The sequence below is a fragment of the Cervus canadensis genome, chromosome 5 (assembly GCF_019320065.1).
Source record: "Cervus canadensis isolate Bull #8, Minnesota chromosome 5, ASM1932006v1, whole genome shotgun sequence".
NCBI classification, from domain to species: domain Eukaryota; kingdom Metazoa; phylum Chordata; class Mammalia; order Artiodactyla; family Cervidae; genus Cervus; species Cervus canadensis.
Window position 1 is genome coordinate 73,948,017 of NC_057390.1, and position 6,932 is coordinate 73,954,948.

The window sequence follows — 6,932 nt, forward strand, 5'->3', positions numbered from 1 at the left end:
CCAAAGCATTGGTACCTCAACTTCAGCATCGATCCTTTCAATGAGTAGTCAGGGTTGATTTCCTTTAGGATTGATTGGTTTGATCTCCTTGCAGTCCAAGGGACTCTCAAGAGTCTACTCCAACACCACAGTTTGAATGTATCAATTCTTCAGCACTCTGCCTTCTCTACGGTCCAAATTTCACATCTGTACATGACTGCTGGAAAGACTATAACCTTGACTATATGGACCTTTGTTGGCTAAGTGATGACTTTGCTTTTTTTTTTTTTTTTTTTTTGACTTTGCTTTTTAATACACCACATAGATTTGTCATAGCTTTCCTTCCAAGAAGCAATCATCTTCTAATTTCATGGCTGCAGTCACCATCCACAGTGATTTTAGAGCCCAAGAAGAAGAAATCTGTCACTGTATCCACTCAGAACCTGGCCCAGCTCTTAATCTAGAGCCTTCTCTTCTGACAGTTCCAAATGCTCCCTCCTACGAGGTCCCTGTCCATCCAGTAAATCCTTGCATCAAAGAACTACAACATTTAGGAACAGGCTGATGACAGAGAAAATCAGAATTTAGATGAAATTTGCTTTAGTCCAGGAACCAAGTTGCTCTGGGTGGGCCAGCCTCCCTCTGTGGGCCCCTGCTCACTTCTTCCTACCCAGTTCCCCCCAAGCATGGGCTGGCCTCTTCCTGATACAGAAAATACAGCTTTTCTTTAAAGTGTTGGATTTTCCCCTCAGAGCAAACCTAGTATTCAGATTCTAACCACTGTTCTCAGAGTACAGGGGCTGGTAGTGGGACATGACATGCTGTGCCCAGTCCATTGACCACCCTGGTCAACAGCTGTCAAATATTTGGATTGAAGATATTTTGGGTATTTTCACAGAAACACGGGCAGCCTACTCCCAGGAAAGAAAAAGAATTCATGACCAAAAGGAAAGAGTCCTTGATATTGTTGGTAATTGTTACCATGTGAGTCCGTTCAGCATTATGTGTCCTCTCAAGGCCTACCGCCCTTCACTCAGCCCCACCAGGTTTTGCTCACTGAAGTATTAGCATAAACTCTTCCTCTGCCTTTACTTCCTAGGGATGACCCACAACTCTCCCCAGGAAGGAGCCAGCCCAGGTGCCACCACATCTCACAGATACCTCAGGGCAAGCTGCAGGTCCAGGCTGTGACAAGCAATAGATCTTTCCAGACCAACTCTGTACCCAGGCCTGTCCGAGGTGCTGCAGACCACAAGCGAAGAGAATATCATCACCACCACCATCGTCACCATCAGGATCATTACCATCATCTCATCACCATCACCATCCTCACTACCTACCACCAGCATCATCACCACCGTCTCCTTCACCACCACCATCCTCACCGTTATCATCATAACCACGATCACCATGACCTTCATCACCTCCACAAAACTTACATTGCGATGGGCTTCCCTGGTGGCTCAGCGGTAAAGAATCCACCTACCAATGCAGGAGACACAGGTTCAATCCCTGACCTGGGAAGATCCCACATGCAGCAGAATAGCTAAGCCCATGCACCAAAACTACTTAGCCTGTACTCTAGAACCTGGGAGCTGCAACCACTGAGCCCACGTGCTGTGGCTACTGAAGCTCACACATCCTAGAGCCTATGCTCCACAACAAGAGAAGCCATCGCAATGAGAAGCCTGTGTACCGCAACTAGAGAGTAGGTCCCACTCTATGCAACTAGAGGAAATCCCATGCAGCAGTGAAGACCCAGCATGGCCAAAAATAAATAAATAAAATTATTTTCAAAAAAGAATTTTAAAATATATCAAAATAGGTACGTCTAAGAAATTTACGTTGATCACTACATGCCAGGCAGAATTAAATAAATATTATCTCATGCAAGTTTATGACAACTCTACAAGATAGACATTTATCAATATCGCTATTTCACAGACAAGGATGTTGAGACACGGAAACATTAAGCAACTAGCTCAGGGTCACCAGTTTCTAAGGGGTGAGGCTGGAATTCTCTAAGCATCTGGCGTTTGTGTCTGTCCTCTTCATCCCGCTGTGAAACTCCTTCTCATAAATGAGATGGGCCTCCTGCCTTTGGGATGAATGGACAGTTGAGGCCAGCATACAAGGAGCAAGGTGAGAACAAGGCAGCAGGCGCCTGAAGGATTCAGTGAAAGGGAAGTCGCAGAGAGAGGTCTGAAAGGTAGCCGATGGCTGGAGAAAGCCTCTCCACCTTCCAGTCACAACATGATAAAGCGGGTTGCCACTGGGTCAGACACTGTGGAGGTCCTGGGGACAGATTTCTCTTTAAAAGTTGGCTACAAAATGACCCAATCAAAAAATGGGCCAAAGAACTAAACAGACATTTCTCCAAAGAAGACATACAGATGGCTAACAAACACATGAAAAGATGCTCAACATCACTCATTATTAGAGAAATGCAAATCAAAACCACAATGAGGTACCATTACACGCCAGTCAGGATGGCTGCTATCCAAAAATCTACAAGCAATAAATGCTGGAGAGGGTGTGGAGAAAAGGGAACCCTCTTACCCTGTTGGTGGGAATGCAAACTAGTACAGCCACTATGGAGAACACTGAGGAGATTTCTTTAAAAACTGGGAATAGAACTGCCATATGACCCAGCAGTCCCACTTCTGGGCATACACACCGAGGAAACCAGATCTGAAAGAGACACGTGCACCCCAATATTCATCGTAGCACTGTTTATAATAGCCAGGACATGGAAGCAACCTAGATGCCCATCAGCAGATGAATGGATAAGGAAGCTGTGGTACATATACACCATGGAATATTACTCAGCCATTAAAAAGAATTCATTTGAATCAGTTCTAATGAGATGGATGAAGCTGGAGCCCATTATACAGAGTGAAATAAGCCAGAAAGATAAAGACCATTACAGTATACTAACACATATATATGGAATTTAGAAAGATGGTAATGATAACCCTATATGCAAAACAGAAAAAGAGACACAGATGTACAGAACAGACTTTTGGACTCTGTGGGAGAGGGCGAGGGTGGGATGTTTCGAGAGAACAGCATTGAAACATGTATTTATCCAGGGTGAAACAGATCACCAGCCCAAGTTGGATGCATGAGACAAGTGCTCAGGCCTGGTGCACTGGGAAGACCCAGAGGGATCGGGTAGAGAGGGAGGTGGGAGGGGGGATCGGGATGGAGAATACATGTAAATCCATGGCTGATTCATGTCAGTGTATGACAAAAACCACTACAATATTGTTAAGTAATTAGCCTCCAACTAATAAAAATAAATGAAAAAAATAAATAAGTAAATAAAAGTTGGCCACACCTGGATGCCTTGTTAATCCTGAGCTTGCGGGACTGGGAAAGAATTAAATCGCCCTCTCAGAGCCACAGAGCCAAATGCTACCAGTTCCTATGGCCGGCACTAAATTAATGACATGACCCTTTCCTAGACTTAGACATGAAATATCCTTTCCCATTTTTGATCTTGTGACCTCTGGGTCACAGGTACAGATCCACACATGTTGCCTGCCCACAGACCTGTGTACACGATACACACTCATGCACAAAAAGCACACTCCTGCAACCTCACCTCTTGTGTCTGTGAAATCTCAGCTGCTTATCCACTGACAAAGGGGAGCCTAATATTTGAAAGGGCGCCTGTGACTCCAGCACATCCACAGTTAGCCTCCTCTGCTTCTGTGCAAGGGAGCCTGTTCTTTTCACTAGAGTAGAAACAGCCTTAGGCAATGCTGGATAATGCTTTAGGTAAAGCCTTAGGTTTGTGCTGTGGGGAAGGTGGCAGCAGGAAACGTTCAGTTGCCAGGACCAGTGCCAACAGGCAACCAGCTGGGACCCAGCCTGGCACCCACTGGGAGGACAGAGGGGGATGAGGTTTACCTCCTAGAAGAAGGAGACTTTTTTTTATAATAGAAAAGCATTTTTTTAAGAACAAAAGGGGACTTTCTTAAGTGATAGATTGAACACTTTGTTTTATATTTCTAAAGTAATATTTGGGAAAACAATGATTAGTGTTTTCTCTTTCATATTCCCCTGAGCATGACCTATCCTCTAACTGGCAAAGGTATATATTGGTTGGATGGAGTGGTATGGAGGTAGCTGGAAATGTTATAACAGGAATGCATAGAGAAAGAGTTAATATTCAGCTCATATTATTGAAATACGATTTCACAGTAAGACAATAGGCCTGAAAGCTAGGCATTGACCAGAGAGAAAAGATGTTCTAATCTCTTTAGGTTCTATTCAACGTACTGACAATCAATCAGTCAGGCATGCAGCCAGCAATAACTATTGAGCCCTTCTCTGTATGTTCCAGAAGAATAGTCTTATCCTCAAGAAACTTAGAGAAAAGAGAGAGGCCACAAGTAAACAAGATAATACCAGGCATTGATAAGTGCTAAGAAGGAGATAAAGTTAGGTAATGTGATATGTATGTTTTGCAGGGTTCTGGAAAGACGGATTGAAGAGATGACATTTAACCTGAGACCTGAGTGATAACATAGCAACCAAGCAAAATCTAGAGAACACAGTAGTCAGAGCAAGTGCAAAGGCCCTGAGACAGGAATGTTTTTAGGAAACTGGAGATAAATACAAAGTATCATTGCTGCTGGAGGATTGCAAATGACCAGAATGGAGAAATAGGACATAGAAGAGGTCTACAGAGGAATCAATATTGCCGGGAGAAACATCAATAACCTCAGATATGAAGTTGACACCACCTTTATGGCCGAAAGTGAAGAGGAACTAAAGAGCCTCTTGATGAAAGTGAAAGAGGAGAGTGAAAATGTTGGCTTAAAGCTCAACATTCAGAAAACTAAGATCATGGCATCTGGTCCCATCACTTCATGGGAAATAGATAGGGAAACAGTAGAAACAGTGTCAGACTTTATTTTGGGGGGCTCCCAAATCACTGCAGATGGTGTTTGCAGCCATGAAATTAAAATACACTTACTCCTTGGAAGGAAAGTTATGACCAACCTAGATAGCATATTAAAAAGCAGAGACATTACTTTGCCAACAAAGGTCTGTCTAGTCAAGGCTATGGTTTTTCCAGTGGTCATGTATGGATGTGAGAGTTGGACAGTGAAGAAAACTGAGCACCAAAAAATTGATGCTTTTGAACTGTGGTGTTGGAGAAGATTCTTGAGAGTCCCTTGGACTGCAAGGAGATCCAATCAGTCCATCCTAAAGGAGATCAGTCCTGGGTGTTCATTGGAAGGACTGATGCTGAGGCTGAAACTCCAATACTTTGGCCACCTCATGCAAAGAGTTGACTCATTGGAAAAGACCCTGATGCTGGGAGGGATGGGGGCAGGAGGAGAAGGGGACGACAGAGGATGAGATGGCTGGACAGCATCCCCAACTCGATGGGCATGAGTTTGAGTAAACTCCAGGAGTTGGTGATTGACAGGGAGGCCTGGTGTGCTGCAATTCATGGGGTCACAGAGTCGGACACGACTGTGTGACTGAACTGACTGACTGACTATGGGGCCTTGAAAACTAGTATAAATAATTTAAGTTTTATTCTTATTACACTAGCAAGCCACGTTGTTTGAAGCATGGGAGTGACACAATTTAATTTATACTTAAGAAAGACCAGCCTGGTTACTATGTTGGGAGTTTGGCAGAGTTTTTCAACCTTACCACTATCAAAATTTGGGGTTAGGTAATTCTTAGCTGTGGGGGACTGTCTAATGTCTTGTAGAATTGTCAGCAGATGCCACTAGCACACCCCTACTTCCAGTAGAGACAACCAAAAGTGTTCCTAAACATCACCAAATGTTCCTTAGGGAACACAGTCACCCCCAGATGAGAACGTCTGTTCTATGGGGACACAAGTGGAAGATGGAGTCCCAATTCAGAGACTGTAGCTGTGGTCCAAGAGGAAGAAACAGCAGCTTAGATGCTGATGGTAACCAGAGAGGTGATAAGAAATGTTTGGGGTCCAAGATCTATTTTGAAGTTAGAGCCAATGGGATTTTCTGATGGATTAGATGTGGGATGCAACAGATAGAAGAGCTAAAGATGACTTTAAATTTTTGGTCTGGGCAACTAAGATGATGGCAGTTCTGTTCACCAAAATTAAAAATCCTTGGAATAAGGGACAGAAACAGGGACAGGCAGCCAAACAGGTCTGGTGTTGATTATTCTAAGATTGAGATTCTTCTTAGACATCCAAGTGTAAATATTGAGAAGCAATTTAGACAGATAGATAGGTAGAGATTCAGGCAACAGATAAGTGTAGAGAGTAACCCACATATCAGTTGAAGAAATTCAGACTATAGAATTTTTTTTCTGGAGTATATTCAGACCATGAGACTTGCTGTCCAATTCAAAAGGAGAATAATACATAGAGGAAAGAAAAGCTAGAAGTTCACCTATCCCAGTCCTGAGGGGTTAGGAGGAGAAGGGGGAAAATGCAGAAGAGGCAGGAAGTGAGATAAGAGGCTCCTCTATGTTGAACTGGGCTTCTCTGGTGGTTCAGAGGGTAAAGAATCTGCCTGCAATGCAGGAGACGGAGGCGCGATCCCTGGGTTGAGAAGATCCCCTGAAGGAGGAAAAGGCTACCCACTCCAGTATTCTTGCCTGAGAATTCTATGGACAGAGGAGCTTGGCAGACTACAGTCCATGGGGTCACAAAAGAGTCAGACATAAATGAATTACTAACGCACACACAATGTGTTGAATAATTAGAGGTGAAAACCAGAAGGAAGAGTCTTTTGTCCTATCTCTTGGTTGGGACTCTGGGTTAATTTTACTTTAAATCTTGTACCGACATGGCAGCAACCACACCAAAGTAAATTTAATTGTGAAGCATACTAGAGCTAAGGGAAGACCAAGCTTGGGTTACATTTCTGAACCATTTTCAATTTCCTTGGGGGAATGGGGAGCGTGTCTGGGACCCAGACGTTCCCACA

General features: G+C 43.8%; 1 long non-coding RNA gene across 1 annotated transcript in view; it reads left to right on the forward strand.

Moving 5' to 3' along the window:
• Positions 1-6,686, forward strand: part of LOC122442651 — a 29,097-nt gene extending 22,411 nt beyond the window's left edge. Inside the window, exon 4 of the long non-coding RNA XR_006269687.1 lies at positions 6,572-6,686. This is a non-coding gene — a long non-coding RNA (uncharacterized LOC122442651). The remainder of the gene's footprint in view (positions 1-6,571) is intronic.
• Positions 6,687-6,932: the final 246 nt, after the last annotated feature.